The sequence below is a fragment of the Stegostoma tigrinum genome, chromosome 6 (assembly GCF_030684315.1).
Source record: "Stegostoma tigrinum isolate sSteTig4 chromosome 6, sSteTig4.hap1, whole genome shotgun sequence".
NCBI lineage: Eukaryota > Metazoa > Chordata > Chondrichthyes > Orectolobiformes > Stegostomatidae > Stegostoma > Stegostoma tigrinum.
In genome coordinates, this window is record NC_081359.1 from 112,799,512 (window position 1) to 112,823,278 (window position 23,767).

The following is a 23,767-nucleotide window of genomic DNA, read 5'->3' on the forward strand; positions in this document are numbered from 1 at the left end:
AAATGATTTGGATGAAGGTGTGAAAATAGATAAGTCCCCTGGGCCGGATGAGATGTATCTTAGGATTCTCTGGGAAGCTAGGGAGGAGATTGCAGAGCCTTTGGCTTTGATCTTTATGTCGTCATTATCTTAAGGAATATTGCCAGAAGACTGGAGGATAGCAAATTTTGTCCACTTGTTCAAGAAGGGGAGGAGTGACAATCCTGGTAATTATAGACCAGTGAGTTTTACTTTGGTTCTGGGTAAAGTGTTGGAAAGGATTATAAGAGAAGGGATTTATAATCATCGAGAAATGAATCATTTGATTAGGGATAGTCAAAACGGTTTTGTGAAGGGTAGGTCGTGCCTCACAAACTTTATTGAGTTCTTTGAGAAGGTGACTAAACAAGTGGATGAAGGTAAATCAGTTGATGTGGTGTATATGGATTTCATTAAAGCATTTGATAAGGTTCCCCACAGTAGGCTACTGCATAAAATATGGAGTCATGGGATTGACGGTGATTTAGCAGTTTGGATCAAAAATTGGCTAGCTGTAAGAAGACAGAGGGTGGTAATGATGAGAAATGTTCATCCTCGAGTTCAGTTACTAAAGGTGTACCGCGAGGATCTGTTTTAGAACCACTGCTGTTTGTTATTTTTATAAATAACCTGGATAAGGGCGTAGAAGGATGGGTTAGTAAATTTGCAGATGACACTAAAGTCATGGAGTTGTGGATAGTGTGGAAGGATGTTGCAGGTTACAGAGGGACATAGGTAAGCTGCAGAGCTGGGCTTAGAGGTGACAAATGGAGTTTAATGCAGAAAAGTGTGAGTAACAGGAATATAGAGTACAGGGTAATGTAAGATTCTTGGTAGTGTGGATGAGGAGAGAGATCTCGGTGTCCATGTACATAGATCCCTGAAAGTTGCCACGCAGGTTGATAGGATTGTTAAGAACGCGTACGGTGTGTTAAGTTTTATTGGTAGAGGGATTGAGTTTCGGATCCTTGAGGTTATGTTGCAGTTGTACAGTAGTAGACTCGCCAAGTTTAAGGACATTTAAATGGTCACTGGATAAACATATGGATAATAATGGAATAGTGTAGGTAAGATGGGCTTCAGATTGGTTTCACAGGTCGGCGCAACATCGAGGGCCAAAGAACCTGTACTGCACTGTAATGTTCTATGTTCTATCAAAGGTATGGGATCTCAATTTCCTGATGCCAGAAAGATAGGTGGGAAAGCGAGTTGTGAAGAGGACATGAGAAGCCTACAAAGTTTAAGTAAGCAGACAAAGATGTGACATATGAAGTGTAACATGGGAAAGTGTGAACTTGTCCAATTTTGCAGGAGGAATAACAAAGAAGCAGATTATCTAAATGGTAAGAAGTTGAAGTGCTCTGAGATACAGAGATATCTGGGTGCCTTCGTGCATGATTCACGAGAAGGTGAGTATGCTGATATAGCAAGTTAAGATGTTATGGTTTACAAGAGGAATTACAAGAGGGAGATTATGCTTCAGTTATACAGGGCACGGTGATATCTGGAGTACTGTCAGTACTGCTCACAATATTTACGGAAGCCTGTTCATCCATTGGAAGCAGTTCAGAAAAGGTTTATTGGATTAATACCTGGAATGAGTTGATTATGAGTAAAGACTAGACAGGTTAAGCCTGTATCCTCTGGAGTTTAGAAGAGTTAGAAATGACTTAATTGAAACATATAAGATCCTTACGGGACTTGAGAAGGTGGATGTGGAAAGGATGTATCCTATTGTGGAATTTGGAGTCCCTTTAAGAATAAGGGTTGCCCATTTAATTGATGAATTCTTTTCTACAAGAGGGTTGTGGAACTTTAGAATTCCCTTCCTCAAAAGGCACAGGATACAAAATATTGAAACATTTTTTAAGGAAAAGATAGATAGATTCTTGGTTACCAACAGGATGAAAGATTATCAGGGATATGCAGGATTGTACAGTTAGGTTAAAATCACATCAGCCCTGATCTTACTGAATAGTGGTGCAGTCTTGAAGGGCCAGGTTCTGTCTTTAACCATGTTCATATATTTGTTTGTAACGTGTCTTCTAGCAACCCGAACATGTACAGGCCCTTCGGACCACAATGTTGTGCTGACCTATTATCCTACTAAACTCAATCTACCCTCCATATCCTACATTTTACTATCCTCCGTGTGCCTATTCAAGAGTCATTTAAAAGTCTTTAAAGTATCTGACTCCACTACCACTGCCAGCAGTGCATTCCACATGCCCACCACTCGCTGTGTAAACAACCTACATCTGACATCTCCCCTATACCTTCCTCCGATCAACTTAAAATTATGCCCCCTCATAATAGACATTTCAGCCCTAGGAAAAAGTCTCTGACTATCCACTCAACTATGCCTCTCATCATCTTGTAAACCTCTAACAAGTCACCTCTCATCCTTCTTCGCTCCAATGAGAAAAACCCTAGCTCCTTCAACCTTTCCTCATAAGACCTGCCCTCCACTCCAAACAGCATCCTGGTAAATCTCCTCTGCACCTACTCTAAAGCTTCACATCCTTCCTGTAATAAGGTGACCAGAACTGAACACAATATTCCAAGTGTGGTCTAACCAGAGTTATATAGAGCTGTAGCATAACCTCACAGCTATTAAACTCAAATCCCCTGCCAATGAAAGCCAACAGACCATACGCCTTCTTTACAATCCTGGGTTGAATTCCATCTGCCACTTCTTTGCCCAGCTCTGCATCCTGTCAGTGTCCCATTGAAACCTACAACAGCCCTCCACACTGTCCACAACTCCACCAACCTTCATGTCATCGACAAACTTACTAACCCACCCTTCCACTTGCTCATCCAAGTCATTTATAAAGATCACAAAGAGCAGAGGTCCCAGAACAGATCCCTGCGGCACACCACTGGTCGCCGAGCTCCAGGCTGAATACTTTCCATCGACTACCACCCTTTGTCTTCTATTAGACAACCAGTTCTTTATCCAGACAGCCAAATATCCCTGAATCACATGCCTCCTTACTTTCTGAATGAGCCTATGATGGGGAATCTTATCAAATGCCTTGCTAAAACTAATATATACACATCCACTGCTCTACCTTCATCGATGCGTTTTGTCACATCCTCAAAGAATTCAGTAAGGCTTGTGAGGCATGACTTGCCCCTCACAAAGCCATGCTGACTATTTCTGATCAACTGTGCTTTTCCAAATAATCATAAATCCTGTCTCTCAGAATCCTCTCCAATAATTTGCCCACCATAGAAGTAAGACTGACTGGTCTGTAATTTCCAGGATTATCCCTATTCCCTTGCTTGAACAAGGAAATAATATTTTCCACTCTTCAATCATCTGGTACTACTGCAGTAGATAGAGAGGCTGCAAAGATCATTGCCAAAGAGACAGCAATCTCTTCCCTTGCTTCCCATAGCAACCTTGTGTATATCCCTTCTGGCCCGGGGGACTTGCCTATCCTCATGTTTTTCAAAATTTCTAGCACATTCTCCTTCCCAACAACAACCTGTTTGAGCATATCTGCATGTCAAAGATATTTCCGAAATGACTGCCAGACTACTCGGACCTCTTGGCATCAGGGTAGCTCACAAACCCACCAACACACTAAAACAGCAGCTAATGAACTTAAAAGACCCTATACAGACAACGAACAAAACGAACGTCATCTACAAAATACCTTGCAAGAACTGTGACAAACACTACATTGGACAAACTGGCAGAAAGCTAGCCACCAGGATACATGAACATCAACTAGCCACAAAATGACATGACCCACTATAACTCGTATCCTTACATACAGATGAGGAAGGACACCACTTTGATTGGGACAACACATCCATGCTAGGACAAGCCAAACAGAGACACGCACGAGAATTCCTAGAAGCATGGCATTCCAACCGGAACTCCATCAACAAACACATTGATTTGGAGCCAATCTACCATCCCCTGAGAAAAAGAACAGGAAATGACATCACCAATGCAGGAAATGACATCACCAATCCAAGGAAACCTAACCAGAGAAATAGAAAGTGGGACATAACACCAGAGCTTCGTCGGAGGCTCACTGATGATGTTACCTAGAATGGTGACGAAACGTCTGAAAACTAACCTTCCAGCTCAGCGAGCAATCTCACATCCCTATCTGCATGTTTCATGCTGTCCTCACAAACATCAAGGTCCCTCTCACTGGTGAACAAGAAGCAAAGTATTCATTAAGGATCTCCCCTACCCCCTCTGACTCCGTGCACAAGTTCCCTCCACTGTCCCTGACTGGCCCTACCCTCACTCTGGCCATCCCCTTGTCCCTCACATAAGTATAGAAAGCCTTGGGGTTTTCCTTGATCCTACCCACCAAGGGTTTCTCATACCCGCTTCTAGCTCTCCTAAGTCCATTCTTCAGTTCCTGCCTGGCTACCTTGTAGACCTCTAAAGCCCTGTCCGATCCTTGCTTCCGCAACCTTAAGTGAGGTTCCTTCTTGCTCTTGACTAGGTGTTCAACATGTCTTGTTATCTTGTCACCTTACCATTCCTTCCTTGCCTGAGTGGGACATATCTATCCAGTACTTGTAGCAACTGCTCCCTAAACAACCTCCATACTTCTGTGGTGCATTTCCCTGAGAACATCTGATACCAATCGGTGGTCTATTTATTTCAAATTCCCTTCTCACTGACTTTCCCTGGCCAGCCACAGTTCTTTTCCTTTTGAACTGTCCTTCTTGACTCTCTTTCCAACAGCCCATAGTGTTCAGGGCAAGGTACTGGCAACGACAGAGTATTGGCTGACTGGCAGAGGCAGAGAGTAGGGATAAAGGGATCTTTTTCAGGATTGCAGCTAGTGACTAGTGGAGTTCTGCAGCGACCCATATTACACATCAACAATCAAGGTGAAGGAACTGAGATAATTGTTGTTAAGTTTTTAGATAGCACATGGACACGTGGAAGGACAGATAGTGTTGAGGAGATTTGGAGGATGCAGCAGGCCTTGGACAAGCTAAGAGAGTGGGCCAAGAAGTGGCAGATAGAATATAGTGTGGGAGAGTGTGAATTCATGCACTTTGGTAAGAATAGAGGTGTAGGCTAAATAGGGAACGACTTCAGAAATCTAAAGCACAAAGAGAATTGGGAGTCCAAGTAACATGTAGGTTCAGCTGGCAGTTAGGAAGGCAAATGCAATGTTAGCATTCATTTTACAAGGGCAAGAATACAAGAGCAGCGATGTACTTGCTGAGGCTGTATATGCCCCTGGTTAGGCCACATTTAGAATACTGTGAGTAGATTTGGGCCCCATATCTAAGGAAGGATACTTTGGTGTTGGAGGGGGCTCAGAGAAGGTTTACAAGAATAATGCCAGGGTTGAAGAGCTTGTCATATGTGGACTCTGGGTCTGTACTCGATGGAGTGTAGAAGGATGAGGGGGGATATGAAAGAAACTGACAGAATACTGACTGAGAGAGATAATGGGAACTGCAGATGCTGGAGAATCCAAGACAACAAAATGTGAGGCTGGATGAACACAGCAGGCCAAGCAGCATCTCAGGAGCACAAAAGCTGACATTTCGGGCCTAGACCCTTCATCAGAGAGGGCCTCTCTGATGAAGGGTCTAGGCCCGAAACATCAGCTTTTGTGCTCCTGAGATGCTGCTTGGCCTGCTGTGTTCATCCAGCCTCACATTTTGTTGTCCAGAATACTGACTGGCCTGGATAGAGGGAATGTGGAGAAAATGTTTCTGACAATAGGAGAGACTAGGACCCAAAGGCACAGCCTCAGAGTGAAGGAATGACCCTTTAGAACTCAGATGAGGAGGAGTTGCTTCGACCACAGGGTAGTGAATCTGTGGAACTCATTGCCACAGTGGGCTGTGGAGGCCAAGTCATTTATTTGATTTGATTTATTATTGCCACATGTACTGAGATACAGTGAAAAGTATTGTGAGTGCATTAAAGACAGAGATACATATGTTCTTGATTAAGTCAGTGGGATCAAATGTTGTAGGATAAGGCAGGAGAATGGGCTTGAGAAACACATCGGATTGAATAGAGGAACACTTGTGATGGGCTGAATTGCTTAATTTTGTTCCTGTCTTATTTCTTTCTGAACTGCTCTATCTCCTGAGATAATGGGAACTGCAGATGCTGGAGAATCCAAGATAACAAAGTGTGGAGCTAGATGAACACAGCAGGCCAAGCAGCATCTTAGGAGTACAAAAGCTGATGTTTGGGGCCTAGGGGTCTAGGCATGAAACGTCAGCTTTTTGTGCTCCTAAAATGCTGCTCGGCCTGCTGTGTTCATCCAGCTCCATACTTTGTTATCTCTTTGCTCTATCTCCTTCCTGTCTTTCCCATTGAAATTCTGTTTCTATCTTCTTCTGTTGTTTACCTTGTATATTTCTATTTTTAAGATTTTGTTTTAATCCACCTGTTCCGAGATGTTATTATACACCTCTGCAGCAGGTGGGGCTTGAAGCTGGGTCTCTATTTTCATCTGGATCTCCGAATTAAAGACCCAGATGGATAACATTAAACTTTTGATGTTTTAAAGTTTTAAACTTTCTTTTCTCTTTACTTTTGATTTAAAGTACTCCTTCAATCAGTTACGCCTGAACAAAAGGATTGCACTGGTATTGTGGTCCACTACCCAACAAGACATGTCATCGGAATGATCAATTTCTCTTTATTCATGCTATTCAGAACATAAGAGATTTTTAACAGGGTACCTCAACAAATACAAAGATCTTGTTTATTATACACAAAGATATTTTCAATAGATGGAAGAAAATGGTCACAAAAAGTTACTTCTTGGAATCAACTATATCCCCTTAATCCAAACAGACACAATTAGACAGCATCACTCAGCACAGTGAGTAAAAGACAAAGAGGGGAAACACTCCAGCAAACCAAGAATCTGAACTCAAAGATAATAAAACGGGAAGACATCTTACTGTCCTGTCATTGAGATCACAATGCCACCCAGTCAGAGAATAAATGGAACGTCTTTAGATCACTTCAATTTAGACACTCTCTACCAGCACTGCCAGCTTCAGTAATCTGTGCACCCATTCATTGGTCCCCCTGCTCCTGTAGCTGCTTACATATTGTACTCCCTACGTTATATACTTTGCACATGGTTTTCACAACACATGCATCATTTCACGCCTGTCCACTCTGAACTTCAGTTGCCAACAGTCCTTCAAGGCCAAATCCCAAGCCTCTGTCCTACTCCACTATATTTATATCATTGATCCAGTTCAGTTTCTGGTCAATGATGACACTAGAATGCTCATAGTGGGGGATTGAGTAATGATGGGGTCATTGAGTGTCAAGGAGCAATGGTTAGATTTTCTCTTGTTAGAGATGGTCATTGCCCGACATTTGTGTAGCACTAGTGTTACTTGTCACTTGTTAGACCAAACCTCAAATGGCCCATGTCTTACTGCATTTGGATGTAGACCTGTGGGAGGTGATGACCTAGTGGTATTATCGCTATGCAATTAATCCAGTGACCCAGATAATGTTCTGGTTTTGAATCCCAGCCATGGCAGATGGCGGAATTTAAATTCAATAAAAATCTAGAATGAAAAGTCTAATGATGACCATGAAACCATTGCCAACAGTCAGGAAGAACTGATCCAGTTCATTAATGCCCCTTAGAGAAAGAACTTGCCAAGCTTAACTGGTCTGGTCGACTCCAGACCCACAGTAATGTAGATTACTCTTAACTGCACTCTTGGCTATAAATCCTAGGCACGATGGCTCAGTGGTTAGCACTGCTGCCTCACAGCACCAGGGACCCGGGTTTGATTCCACCCTCGGGCAACTGTCTGTGTGGAGTTTGCACATTCTCCCCGTATCTGCGTGGGTTTCCTCCGGGTATTCCAGTTTCCTCCCACAGTCCAAAGATGTGCAGGTTAGATGGATTGGTCATGCTAAATTGCCTGTAGTGTTCAGTGATGTGCAGATTAGGTGGGTTATGGGGTGATGGGTCTGGGTGGGATGCTCTGAGGATTGGTGTGGACCCGTTGGGCAAAGGGCCTGTTTCCACACTATAGGGAGTCTATAACAAAATGGTAGTCTAGGCAGACACACACACATCCTGTGAATGACTAATTTAAAGAAGACAGCTATGAGAAGTCACGAATAGTATTGATCATTATGCAATCACCAGTGAATATCCCCACTTCTGACCGTATGATGGAGGGAAGATCCTTGATGAAGTAGCTGAAGATGGGTGGGCTTAGGGTACTACCCTAAGCAACTCCTGCAGAGCTGTCCTGGAGCTAAGGTGGCTGATCTCCAACACCATAGCCATCTTTTTTTCCAGGTATGACTCCAACCGGCAGACAGTTTGCCCTCTGATACCAATTGATTACAGATTTGCTAGGAGTCTTTAATGCCACACTCAGTCAAATGCAGCTTTGATGTCTAGGACAGTCATTCTCACCTCACCTCTGAAATTCAGCTCTTTTGTCCATGTTTGAACCAATGCTGTTATAGTCCTGGTGGAACCCAAACTGGGCAACATTGAGCAGGTTATTGCTAAGCTGGCACTGCTGGATAGCACTGTTAATGACACCTTCCCATCACTTTACTGATGATCGAGAATAGACTGATGGGGCAGCAATTGATTGGGTTAGATTTGTCATGCTTTCTGAGTATAAAACATATCTGAGCAATTAAAGTAGCTTTCTCTGAAATGTGGCATAAGTCTTTTGTACTATTCCTGGAATATTTCCTGGCTTATAGATTTTTCAGTATCCATTCCCATCAACTGTTTCTTGATGTCACATGGAGAAAATTGATTTGGCTGCAGACTGATAACTGTGCTGCCAAGGACCACCAGCTAAAGCCAAGATGGATCATCCACTCGGCACTTCTGATGAAGATTGTTGCAAATATTTTATCTCTGACATCCCTTCCCTTGTCTCACTAGAGATCTCTTCATCATGATTCCCTATGCATTGCACTCACCTGTGTCCCGGAATCCAGCAGCATTTTTGAACAGCTCCTTGGAATATTACCATCCCAGCAATTGAGTGCTGGCAGCCTCTAGTTGGCCAGCTGTTCTCAGCGGTCATTACTTTCGCCCATGAGACTGACTATTTATAAAGCACCAGGCCTCCCACAGCAAAGCAACACAGCCCTCGTACTGGTATTTCAAGCACTACAGTAGACCACACATTGACCAGAAGCCCATATGAAATAGAAACAGGAACTAGCCATTTGGCCCATTGAACCTGTTCTGCCATTCAATAGGATGATGGCTACACACAAGTATACACGGGGACTCTGTCCCCACAACTGTCTGTAGCAAGGAATTGCAAAAACCTGCAAGCCTCTGACAGAAGAAGTTCCTCCTTGCCTCAAACCTAAATTGGTAACCATTTATTTTGAGACTATGGCCTCTGGTCCTGGACTCCAAATGTGGTCTCATCAACATGTTGTACAATTGCAGTCAGACTTCCCTACTCTTCTCCTCCAACTCCCTTCAAATAAGGACCAACATACCATTAGCCTTACTTGCTGCCCCTATGTGCTAGCTTTCTGTGTTTTGTGCACAAGTATCCATATAGTCCCTTTGCCTTGCAGCTATCTAAATAATACTGTTCTTTTGTTCTCCCTTCCAAAATGAACAACTTTACATTTTCCCACTTTATATTCCATTCACCAACTTTTTGTCGATTTAATGTAACCTCTCAATATCTCCCTGTAAACTGTTCGGATCCCTCTCACAACTTGCCTTTTTTGTGTCATCTGCAAATCTGGTTACAGTACATTCACTTCCTTCCTCCAAGTCATTAATAAATGTTGCAAACAGTTGTGGCCCCAGCACTGATCCCTATGGAACCCACTGGTTACAGGTCACCAACCTAAAAAAAGAATCCCTGACCCCCACTTGCTGCTTCCTGCCCACAAGCCAATTCTCTATCCATGCTAATCTACTACCTCCAACACTGTGGGCTGTTATAACTTAGTCTGTTGTGAGGTACTTTGTCAAATGCCTGAAGTCCAAATATAACATACCTACTAGTTCGCCCCATCTGCTCTGTTCAAGACTTCCTCAAAACACCAATAAATTAGTTAGACATATAGTTTTCCTTTCATGAAGCCATACTGGCTCTACTTGATTAGAATATGATTTTCCAAATGAACTGCTATCACTTCCATAATGATTTTTCAAACAATAGATGTTACGCTAATCTGCCTATGATTACCAGTTTTTTCCTCTCTCTCTGTTTTAATAAAGTTGTCACTTTGACAGTTTTGCAAATCTCTTATACCTCTCCAGAATCCAAGAATTTTTGGAAAATTACAACTAATGCAACCTCTATCTCTGTAACTATCTCTTTCAGGATCCTAGGATACAAGATGTCTGGGCCAGGGGACTTATCTGTCCTTAGCACCAATAATTTGTCTAATACTACTTTTTAGTGATGATCATGGTACTTAATTCCTTTGTTGTGTTGTTTAGTGTTTGTAAAGTCAACATGGTCTTTCCAGACTGGGTGCCGCCTCTTTAGAGAGAAATGTCTGGTGACTTAACCTGGGGATCATCAGGCCTTCGGTGAGAAGAAAAATTCTTCATGTAACATCTGTTAATGCAGAATGAAACCCATGCTGTTGGCATCACTGTGCATTGTAAATCAGTTATCCAGTCAACTGAACTAACCAACAACCCACCTCCCCCCACTTTGGAATTAATGGGATAGTTGAAGTATTATCCATGATAAAGACTGATGCAAAATATCTGTTCAACTCTCACGTTTCTTTGTTCCCTCATATCATCTCCCCAGATTCATTTTCTAACAGTCCTCTGTAGACATTGAACTCTCTCTTCTGTTTATATATTTAAAGAAGCTCTTATTGTCAGTTTTTATGTTCTCTATTGTAGGAGTTTACTTTCTCTCTTTTTATTATCTTTTTAGTTCTCCTTTGCTAGATTCTGAATTTATCCTGGTTTTGGGACTATCTCGGAATTTTACCACCTAATATGCTTTTTCTTTCAACTTAATAATCTTCTGAACTTCCTTGGTTAGTTATGATTGGTTATTCCTTGCTACTAATCTATCTGCTTTAGCTAACTATATCCTCATTTCACTTTAATTCAATTTATTTAACTTAAACATTGTCATTTATGACCCAAGCTTTTTATTCTCAAGCTGAGCATTAAATTCTATCATTTTATGATCACTACTTCCTAGTAGTGATTACTTCCTATTCAGACCATCCACATTTTCATCCAGATAATTTATATATATATACTGTAAACAGCAGAGGACATAAGACTGATCCCGTGGAACATCACTAGTTACCGGTCTCCATTCTGAAAAATACCCTTCCACTACTACCCTCTGTCTTCTATGACCAAGCCAGTTTTGTACCAATCTAGCCACCCCACCCCAAATCCCATGTGATTGTAATTTTCGTGCCCATCTAAAAGACCTAAGAGAGATCCCTGTGAAACATCACTAGTTACTGGTCTCCATTCTACCAGTGCCCTCTATCTGCTATCCATCTAGTCAACCCACCCTGAATCCCATGTGCTTTTAGATTTTGTACCAATCTGCCATGTGGGACTTTATCATATTCCTTACTAAAGTCCATACAAAACTACATTCACAGCCCTTCTCTCATCAATGATCTTTTTTACCGATTGGAAAAATTTGATCAGTTTGGTGAGACATAACCTTCACCGTATGAAAGCACGCTGCCCGTCACTGACTAGTCCATTTTCTTCCAAATGTGCATATATCTTGTCTCTCAGTATCTTCTCCAAGAGCTTCCCACCATAGGCTCACCAGCGTTTAATTTCCTGGATTATCTCTGTTTCCTTTCTTAAACGAGAACAAAATTGACTCATCTCCAGTCCTCTGGAACCTCACCTCTGGTCAAGGAGGATGTGAAGGTACCTGCTAATGCCCCAGCTATTTCTTCCCCTGCCTCTCATAGTAACATGGGATAGATCCCATCTGGCCCTGGGGACTTGTCTACCTTAATGCAATTTAGGATACCCAAAACTTCCTCCTTTAAAAGATTAACATTCTGTGGAGTATTCACACACTCATCCCTGACCTGAATATCAGTCACGTCCTTCTCCATGGTGAATACTGTTACAAAGTACTCATTAAGGATCTTTCCCACTTCCCATGGTTCCACGTATAACTTCCCTCCTCTCTCCCTTGTTACCCTCTTTCTTCTAATATATGCATAAAAAGCCTTGGGATTCTCATTGACCCTGTTTGCTAAAGACATTTCATGGCCCCTTTTAGTCTTCCTAATTCTGCGTTTAAGTTCTCTCCTAATTTTTCGACACTCTTCATTGGCTTTGTCAATTTGTAGCTGCTGTGACTAATCATATGCTTCCCTTTTCCTTTTGACTAAGTTTACAATTTCCCTCGTCATTCATTGCTCCTGAATCCTGCCATTCCTATCTTTCGGTTTTGCAGGGAAATGCATATTCTGCACTTTAATCGACGTGGTCTTTAAAAGCCTCCCACATACCAGACGTAGATTTGCCCTCAAATAACTGCCTCAATCCACATTCTCTAGTTCCTGTCTAATTTGGATGTAATTGGCCCTTGCCTAATTAAGCACCCTTACCTGAGGGCCACGCTTGTCCTTGTCCATGACTATTCAAAATCTTATGGAGTTATGGTCACCAAGCCCAAAGTGCTCTCCTATTGGATCATTGATAACCTGTCCTGGCTCATTCCCTAATACCAGGTCTAATATGGCCTTCTGTCTAGTTGGATTGTCAACATACTGTCTCAAAAACCCCTCCTGGACACATCTAACAAATTGCTGTCAATCTGAGCCCCTGGTTCTAAGGGAATCCCAGTCATAAGAGGAAAGTTGAAGTCACCTCCCACAACTACCCTGCTTTTTTCACACTTTTGTATCTGACTACAAATCTGCTCCTCTGTCTCTTGTGGGCTGTTGAGAGGTCTATAGAAAACACCAAATATTGTGATTTCATCCTTCCTAGTCCTGAGTTCCACCCATGATTCCTCACTGCAAGATCTCTCTGATATGTCCTCCGTCAACACCCTGACCCCTTTTGTCTCCCTTTCTGTCCCATCTAAAACATTAATATCCTGGCATGTTAAGCTGCCAGCCCTGATCCTCCTTTAAACATGTCTATAATGGCAATAACATCATAATCCCATGTCATAATCCATGCTCTTAGTTCATCTGTCCTACCTTTATTTCTTTCATGGAAGTAAATGCAATCCTGTCCTCCAGTCCCTCTGAGCCCCATGACTTCTCTGTGCCTGCTCTTCCTCAGTGCTATACATATCCCAATATCTCCTTGTCCCCAGTCCGTGCACTTGCAGGCACGGTGTTTTGGTTCTCACAACCCTGCCAGACTAGTCTAAACCCTCCTGAAGAACTCTAGCAAACCTTCTGCCCGGTATATTTGTGTCTCTCCGGTTCAGGTACAACCCAACCTTCTTGCACAGGTCCCACCTTCCCCAGAAGACATCCCCATGATCCATATATCTAAAGCCCTCTCTCCTACACCAGCTTTGTAGCCATGTGTTCAACTGTACTCTCTCTCTGTTCCTAGCCTCATTATTACATTGGTAGTCCTGCTTTTTAGCTCCCGACCTAACTCCCTGAATTGACCTTTCTTCCTACCTGTGTCATTTGTGCCAATGTGGGTAATGACTTCTATCTGTTTTCCTTTCCATTTCAGGATGTCCTGTATCCGCTCAGCAGCATCCAGGTCATCCATGATTCTTTAATCTCTATTCAGGAAATCCTTGGTTCCTTACCTGATTCCTTCCTTGTCTCATCTCAGTTCCTTATCAAGGTTTTCATCCTGGCCTGTGGGTTTCATAGCATTAATACTTGGCTTCTGTTCATCCTTAATCATTTTATCTAAGCAGTTCTGCATCAATTGCACTTTGCAAGTCTTTTTTTTGTATCTTGTCTGAGAGTTGGGACAGGGCTTACCAGAAAGCCCCTGGATATAGAAGTAGGATTTAAGTCTTGAATGGACTTGAATATGAAGTATTACCACAGAAAAGTTTGAGGAAAATAAGAGGGAACTTGTTCAGATGTCCTCTGTGCTATAGGGGAGAAATGGGAAATCCAATAGTGTTGAGAGGACAATAGAATCAACAGCTAGAACAACAATGGGGTCTGTTATTGGGAAAAAATAAGAAACGCTGACTGCAGGTCAATGTTATCATTGGTAATAAACCTGTACCAATTAATGCAACTTGCTAAATGGCATTTCAAAGGTCACAAAACGCACTGCCAATATTAATTTCCTTCTCTTTCCAAAACCCGTTACATACTCTCTAAATGATTTACCTGGTAATATAGCGCGGAATAAACTGTGCCCATTGTGGCTAGCCTGACTTGAAGCTTGATAATAGGATGTCTTGACATACTGGCCGACCATGGTCTGGTAAGTGGAGGATGAGGTGTTAGCAAAGTTTGCTTTGACTAAAGATTTTCTCAGAGGCATCTCAGTTCCAATTATTCCTCCCGTACCCAGCTTGAACTTTTTACATAAAAACCCAATTGGAGTTCGAGCTTTGGACTTAAACTGCTGGATCAACTCATTGTCTGACACCAGCAGTTGAATATCAGTGGTGTAGAAAACCTCATAGATGATGTAAAGATGCTTAACATGATAAATCCAAGGCAGTTTGTGTGAGACCTTCAGCGTTTCAGGATTGATCATAAACAGTGAGACTTCCTTGTTGACATCTTTAACAATCAACTTGATGGATTTTAAAACTCCTTCATCAATGACCAGTTCCTCGTGATCAAAGTCACTCATACAATCCATTTGGCGCTCAACATTATTTTCCATCAGTTCTGTGCTTTCTGGATCAATATCAAACAATATTTCTTTCAGTGGCCCCAAGGGTATGAAACTCTTACGTCGAAGTATTTTGCATCCGACGCTTTCTGACCGTTCCAAGAGCACATTCATCAGATCATACTGTTCAGCGTCTACGAGAAAGGGAACAGGGACTACATGTACGCCAAGGTATGCGGCGCATACCTAAAAGATAATCAGAAACACAAAAGATATATATCAGACAGTGGTATACTGATGACTGAGTTTTATCAGAATGCTATAGTGAAGTGTATTCAGCATGTGGGAGTGTCGCTGTGTTGAAACTTCACACCTGAATTTCTCCAATCAGATTTCCAGTCACAGCACCAAAACAGCTCTTACCAACGTTGCAAATGACTTTCAGCGGTAATGTCACCGCACTAGTAATCCAGAATCTGAGGCTAATGCTCAAGGGGCATGGGTTTTAACCCCAGATGATGGAATTTGAATTCACTTAAAAGCTGGAATTAAAAACAGCCGTGTAACCACTGTCAACTGTCATAAATATGCCAAAAATACCTGTGGATGCTGGAGATCTGAAGCAAAAATAGAAATAGCTAAAGAACCTCAGCAGGTCTGGCCACATATGTGCAGAGAAAGCAGAGTCAATGTTTCACGTCTAGTGAACCCTGAAGAACAATCATTGACTTGAAACATTAACTCTGTTTTCTCTTCACAGATGTTGTCACACCTGCTGCGTTCTCCAGCTATTTCTGTGACATAAAAATGCATCTGGTTCTCTAGTGCCTTTTGGGCAGATGTCTGATGTCCTTACCCAGTCTGGCCCATGTATGACTTTTAACTGTCCTTTGGGTAATTAGGGCTGGGCAATAAATGTTGCCAGTCAGTGATATCTATATACCCCTATATGAATAAAAGAAATGTGATTGTGACAAAGCTGTATGTGATCTTGTTGGCCTATCTTTTGATTTTGTAAATGCTGTGTCTCGGTGCTTCTCTCACTACACCTGATGAAGGAGCATCGCTCCGTAAGCTTGCGATTTCAAATAAACCTATTGAACTATAACCCGGTGTTGTGTGATTTTTGACCCTGATCACCCAGTTCAACACTGGCATCTCCACATCTTTGATACCATGTCCACACCATCTTCCTAAATACAGACACCAGCTGGCTGGGACTGTTCTCATGTCATTTCAACTTACCAGTAAAGAACAAGAGGAGTCCACTCAGCCCTTTAAGCCTGATCCACCATTCAATAAAATCATGGCTGATCTGATTTTTATCTCAATCTACATTCCTGCGTATCCCTAATAATCTTTCAAGGATCTGTCAAATTCTGTCCTGAAAATGTTTAAAAATTTGACATCTGCTGTCTTGAGGAAGGAAATTCTGAACACTCACAACTCTCTGCAATAAAAAAATGTTTTAAATGAGTGACCCCTTCTGTTTAAAAATGCCTCCAAGTTCTAGGTTCTCCACAAAAGGAAACATTTTTTCCACATTCACCTGGTCAAGTCCTCTCAGGATCTCATATGTTTCAATTAAGCCACCTCCTATTCTTCTAAACACCAAAGGACAAAAATGGAACTCCTCTACCATTTCCAGTGAGGAAATCCTCTCATTTTAAGTATTAGTCTTCCCAGACATTAACATTGTTCCGTAAGTACTGAAACCAGTTGAATAACCTGGCATCAACCTAGGCACCAGAAAAGACAACAGTGACTCTGGACCCCATGAAGTCTCATGGCTTCATATTAAACATAGGCAAGGAAACCTCCTGATTACCACATAATCTCCTCCGTCAACTGATGAATCGGTACTCCTCCATGTTGAACAACACTTGGAGGAAGCACTGAGGATGGCAATGGGCACAAAATGTACTCTGGGTGGGGGATTTCAATGTTCACCACCAAGAGTGGCTCAGCAGCAGTACTACTGATCGTGTTGGTCGGGTCCTAAAGGACATAGCCGCGAGACTGGGCCTGCAGCAGGTGGTGAGGGAACCAACAAGAGGGAAAAACATATTTGACCTCATCCTTATTAATCTGCCAGCTGCATCTGTCCAAGACAGTATTGGTAAGAGTGACCATCACACAGTCCTTGTGGAAATGAAGACCTGCCTTCATAATGACAATAACGTCCATCGTGTTGTGTGGCACTATCACTGTGTTTAATGGGACAGATTTCGCAGATCTAGCAACTCAAGACTGGGCATCCATGAGGCGCTGTGGGCCATCAACAGCAGCAGAATTCTATTTCAGCACAATCTGTAACCTCATGACCCGGTGTATCCCTCACTCAACCATTACCATCAAGCCAGGGGATCAACCCTGGTTCAATGGAGAGTGAAGGAAGGTGTTCCAGGAGCAGCACCAGGCATACCGGAAGATGAGGTGTCAAACTGGTGAAGTGACCGAACAGGACTACTTGCACGCCAAATAGTGAAAGCAGAAAGTGTTAGACAGAGCGAAGTGATCCCACAACCAATAAATCAGATCTAACCTCTGCAGTCCTGTGACATTCAGTCGTGAATGGTGGTGGACAATTAAACAACTCACTGGAGGAGGAAGCTCCACAAATATCACCATCCTCAACGATGGAAGAGCCCAGCACATCAGTGCAAATAATAAGGGTGAAGCATTTGCACCAGTCTTCAAGATAATAAAATGTGAGGCTGGATGAACACAGCAGGCCAAGCAGCATCTCAGGAGCACAAAAGCTGACGTTTCGGGCCGAGACCCTTCATCAGAGAGGGGGATGGGGAGAGGGAACTGGAATAAATACGGAGAGAGGGGGAGGCGGACCGAAGATGGAGAGTAAAGAAGATAGGTGGAGAGAGTGTAGATGGGGAGGTAGGGAGGGGATAGGTCAGTCCAGGGAAGACAGACAGGTCAAGGAGGTGGGATGAGGTTAGTAGGTAGCTGGGGGTGCGGCTTGGGGTGGGAGGAAGGGATGGGTGAGAGGAAGAACCGGTTAGGGAGGCAGAGACAGGTTGGACTGGTTTTGGGATGCAGTGGGTGGAGGGGAAGAGCTGGGCTGGTTGTGTGGTGCAGTGGGGGGAGGGGACGAACTGGGCTGGTTTAGGGATGCAGTAGGGGAAGGGGAGATTTTGAAACTGGTGAAGTCCACATTGATACCATATGGCTGCAGGGTTCCCAGGCGGAATATGAGTTGCTGTTCCTGCAACCTTCGGGTGGCATCATTGTGGCACTGCAGGAGGCCCATGATGGACATGTCATCAAGAGAATGGGAGGGGGAGTGGAAATGGTTTGCGACTGGGAGGTGCAGTTGTTTGTTGTGAACTGAGCGGAGGTGTTCTGCAAAGCGGTCCCCAAGCCTCCGCTTGGTTTCCCCAATGTAGAGGAAGCCGCACCGGGTACAGTGGATGCAGTATACCACATAGGCAGATGTGCAGGTGAACCTCTGCTTAATGTGGAATGTCATCTTGGGGCCTGGGATGGGGGTGAGGGAGGAGGTATGGGGACAGGTGTAGCATTTCCTGCGGTTGCAGGGGAAGGTGCCGGGTGTGGTGGGGTTGGAGGGCAGTGTGGAGCGAACAAGGGAGTCATGGAGAGAGTGGTCTCTCCGGAAAGCTGACAGGGGAGGGGATGGAAAAATGTCTTGGGTGGTGGGGTCGGATTGTAAATGGCGGAAGTGTCGGAGGATAATGCGTTGTATCCGGAGGTTGGTAGGGTGGTGTGTGAGAACGAGGGGGATCCTCTTGGGGCGGTTGTGGCGGGGGCAGGGTGTGAGGGATGTGTTGCGCGAAATACGGGAGACGCGGTCAAGGGCGTTCTCGATCACTGTGGGGGGAAAGTTGCGGTCCTTGAAGAACTTGGACATCTGGGATGTGCGGGAGTGGAATGTCTTATCGTGGGAGCAGATGCGGCGGAGGAATTGGGAATGGGGGATGGAATTTTTGCAGGAGGGTGGGTGTGAGGAGGTGTATTCTAGGTAGCTGTGGGAGTCGGTGGGCTTGAAATGGACATCAGTTACAAGCTGGTTGCCTGAGATGGAGACTGAGAGGTCCAGGAAGGTGAGGGATGTGCTGGAGATGGCCCAGGTGAACTGAAGGTTGGGGTGGAAGGTGTTGGTGAAGTGGATGAACTGTTCAAGCTCCTCTGGGGAGCAAGAGGCGGCGCCGATACAGTCATCAATGTACCGGAGGAAGAGGTGGGGTTTGGGGCCTGTGTAGGTGCGGAAGAGGGACTGTTCCACGTAACCTACAAAGAGGCAGGCATAGCTGGGGCCCATGTGGGTGCCCATGGCCACCCCCTTAGTCTGTAGGAAGTGGGAGGAGTCAAAAGAAAAGTTGTTGAGTGTGAGGACGAGTTCAGCTAGGCGGATGAGAGTGTCGGTGGAGGGGGACTGGTCGGGCCTGCGGGATAGGAAGAAGCGGAGGGCCTTGAGGCCATCTCCATGCGGAATGCAGGTGTACAGGGACTGGACGTCCATGGTGAATATGAGGTGTTGGGGGCCAGGGAATTGGAAGTCCTGGAGGAGGTGGAGGGCGTGGGTGGTGTCACGGACGTAGGTGGGGAGTTCCTGGACCAAAGGGGAGAAAATGGAGTCCAGATAGGTGGAGATGAGTTCGGTGGGGCAGGAGCAGGCTGAGACGATGGGTCGACCAGGGCAGGCAGGTTTGTGGATTTTGGGAAGGAGATAGAAACGGGCCGTGCGGGGTTGGGGAACAATGAGGTTGGAGGCTGTGGGTGGGAGGTCCCCTGTGGTGATGAGGTCGTGAATGGTGTTGGAGATGATGGTTTGGTGCTCGGTTGTGGGGTCATGATCGAGGAGGCGGTAGGAGGTGGTGTCGGAGAGTTGGCGTCTGGCCTCGGCGATGTAGAGGTCAGTGCGCCATACTACCACTGCGCCACCCTTGTCTGCGGGTTTGATGGTGAGGTTGGGGTTGGAGCGGAGGGCTGCCCGTTCTGCGGGGGAGAGGTTGGAGTGGGTGAGAGGGGTGGAGAGGTTGAGGCGGTTAATGTCTCGACGGCAGTTGGAGATGAAGAGGTCGAGGGAGGGTAGGAGGCCTGGGGGTGGTGTCCAGGAGGAGGACTTGTGTTGGAAGCGGGTGAAGGGGTCAGTGGAAGGAGGGTTGGGTTCCCGGTTGAAGAAGTAGGCATGGAGGCGAAGGCGGCGGAAAAACTGCTCTATGTCCAATCGTGACTGGTGTTGGTTGATGTGTGGTTGTAGGGGGACAAAGGTGAGCCCCTGACTGATGACTGACCGTTCGTCCTCAGTCAGTGGGAGGTCTGGGGAGACGGTGAACATGCGGCAGGGCTCAGTGTGGCTGTCTCCTCTGGGGTTGCTGGCTGTGGAGGTTGTGGGCGGAGCGATGAGGTCGTCGGCCGTGGGCGGGGTTTCGCCGGCGTCAGCCGTGGGCGGGGTTCCGTCGGCCGTGGGCGGGGTTCCGTCGGCGGTTGGAGGATGGGGGTGGGCGGCAGCAGCTGCGGTGAGGGTGGTGTGTGGGGTGTTGTACCTGGACGTGGAGGTGGTGACTGCAGCAGCGGTTCTGGAAGTTCTGTGGCCGGCGGAGGCGGATGTGACGTCATCGGTGGGGTCTCCGGCCGTGTCCTCATGGTCAATGGCGGCGGGTGCATGGTGGGGGAGGGGCAGGGACAGAGTCGGGATTTGGCAGGCGCAGGAATCCTCTTGTGGGTGGCAGGGGCCCGTGAGTTGGTTGTACTTACGATTTTTGGTGTCCAGTAAAGCTGAGTGGAACTGGGTGTTCAGTCTGTGGATCCTGCGGAGGATGAAAAACATCAGAGGTCCTTTGCAGGTCTGGGAGAGGGAGGCTCTGAGCTGGGGCAGGCTGGATTGCAGTGTGTGGAGGTGCCGGCGCATGGCTGCGAGTGTCTGTTTCAGGACTCGCAGGGAGAAACGCTTCTGAAGGGTCTGAATATTCTGGGTGTAGAGGTGGTCACGGTTGGGACCAAATTGGGCCCCAGCTATGCCTGCCTCTTTGTAGGTTACGTGGAACAGTCCCTCTTCCGCACCTACACAGGCCCCAAACCCCACCTCTTCCTCCGGTACATTGATGACTGTATCGGCGCCGCCTCTTGCTCCCCAGAGGAGCTTGAACAGTTCATCCACTTCACCAACACCTTCCACCCCAACCTTCAGTTCACCTGGGCCATCTCCAGCACATCCCTCACCTTCCTGGACCTCTCAGTCTCCATCTCAGGCAACCAGCTTGTAACTGATGTCCATTTCAAGCCCACCGACTCCCACAGCTACCTAGAATACACCTCCTCACACCCACCCTCCTGCAAAAATTCCATCCCCTATTCCCAATTCCTCCGCCTCCGCCGCATCTGCTCCCACGATAAGACATTCCACTCCCGCACATCCCAGATGTCCAAGTTCTTTAAGGACCGCAACTTTCCCCCCACAGTGATCGAGAACGCCCTTGACCGCGTCTCCCGTATTTCCTGCAACACATCCCTCACACCCCGCCCCCGCCACAACCGCCCCAAGAGGATCCCCCTCGTTCTCACACACCACCCTACCAACCTCCGGATACAACGCATTATCCTCCGACATTTCCGCCATTTACAATCCGACCCCACCACCCAAGACATTTTTCCATCCCCTCCCCTGTCAGCTTTCCGGAGAGACCACTCTCTCCGTGACTCCCTTGTTCGCTCCACACTGCCCTCCAACCCCACCACACCCGGCACCTTCCCCTGCAACCGCAGGAAATGCTACACCTGTCCCCATACCTCCTCCCTCACCCCCATCCCAGGCTCCAAGATGACATTCCACATTAAGCAGAGGGTCACCTGCACATCTGCCAATGTGGTATACTGCATCCACTGTACCCGGTGCGGCTTCCTCTACATTGGGGAAACCAAGCGGAGGCTTGGGGACTGCTTTGCAGAACACCTCCGCTCAGTTCGCAACAAACAACTGCACCTCCCAGTCGCAAACCATTTCCACTCCCCCTCCCATTCTCTAGATGACATGTCCATCATGGGCCTCCTGCAGTGCCACAATGATGCCACCCGAAGGTTGCAGGAACAGCAACTCATATTCCGCCTGGGAACCCTGCAGCCTTATGGTATCAATGTGGACTTCACCAGTTTCAAAATCTCCCCTTCCCCTACTGCATCCCTAAACCAGCCCAGTTCGTCCCCTCCCCCCACTGCACCACACAACCAGCCCAGCTCTTCCCCCCACCCACTGCATCCCAAAACCAGTCCAACCTGTCTTTGCCTCCCTAACCGGTTCTTCCTCTCACCCATCCCTTCCTCCCACCCCAAGCTGCACCCCCAGCTACCTACTAACCTCATCCCACCTCCTTGACCTGTCCGTCTTCCCTGGACTGACCTATCCCCTCCCTACCTCCCCATCTACACTCTCTCCACCTATCTTCTTTACTCTCCATCTTCGGTCCGCCTCCCCCGCTCTCCCTATTTATTCCAGTTCCCTCTCCCCATCCCCCTCTCTGATGAAGGGTCTAGGCCCGAAACGTCAGCGTTTGTGCTCCTGAGATGCTGCTTGGCCTGCTGTGTTCATCCAGCCTCACATTTTATTATCTTGGAATTCTCCAGCATCTGCAGTTCCCATTATCTCTGCACCAGTCTTCAGCCTGAAGTGCCAAGTGGATGATCCATCTTGGCCTCCTCCAGTGGTCCCAGCATTACAGATGCCAGTCTTCAGCCAATTCAATTCACTCTACATGATATCAAGAAGTGGTTGGAGATACCGGATTCTTCAAATGTTATGGGCCCTGACAACATTCCGGCAATAGTACTGAAGACTCATGCTCCAGAACTTGCTGCCCTAGCCAAACTGTTCTAGTAAAGTTACAACACTGGCATCTAACCAACAATGTGGAAAATAGCTAAAGTATGTCCTGTACACAAAAAGCAGGACAAATCTAAATGAGCCAATGACTGCCCCATCAGTCTCCTCTCGATCATCAGTAAAGTAATAGAAGGTGTCATCAACAGCTTTATCAAGCAGCTCCCACTCAGCAATAACCTGCTCAGTGATGCGCAGTTTCGGTTCTGCCAGACCCACTCAACTCTGACATCATTACAGCCTTGATTCAAACACTGACAAAAGAGCTGAATTCCAGAGGTGAGGTGAGAGTGGCAGCCCTTGACATCAAGACTGCATTCAACCGAGTGTGGCGTCAAGGAGCCCTGGCAAAACTGGAATCAGTGGGTATCAGTAGCTATCAAATCTCTGGTAGTGGGAGTCACACCTGGCACATAAGAAGACGGTCATAGTTGTTGAAGGTCAATCATCACAGCTCCAGGACATCTCTGCAGAAGTTCCTCAGGGTAGTGTCCTAAGCCCAACTATCTCCAGCTGCTTCATCAATGACCTTCCCTCCATCATAAGGTCAGAAGTGGGGGTGTTCGCTGATGATTGCACAATATTCAGCAGCATTCATGACTCCTTAGATACTGAAGCAGTTGATGTTCAAATGCAACATGATCTGGACAATATCCAGGCTTGGGCTGACAAGTGGTAAGTGACATTCACGTCACAAAAATGCCAGGCTATGACCGTCACAAATTAGAGACAATCCAACCACTGCTCCCTGGCAATCAATGGTATTACTATCATTGAATTGCACAATATCCTGGGTGTTATCATTAACCAGAAACTTAACTGGATTGACCACATAAACATGGTGGCTACAAGAGCAGGTCAGAGGCAAGGAATATGAGAATAATCCACCTCCTCACCCCCTTCCCAAAGCCTGTCCACCATCTACAAGGCAGAGGTCAAGAGTGTGATGGAATACTCCCCACTTGCCTGGATGTGTGCAGCCCCAACAACATCAAGAAGCTTGACACCATCCAGGACAAAGCAGCTGCTTGAATGGCACTACATCCATGAGCATCCACTCCCTGCTCCAACAATGCTCAGTGGCAGCAGTGTGTCCCCTACAAGATCCACTGCAGAAATTTACCAAAGATCCTTAGAT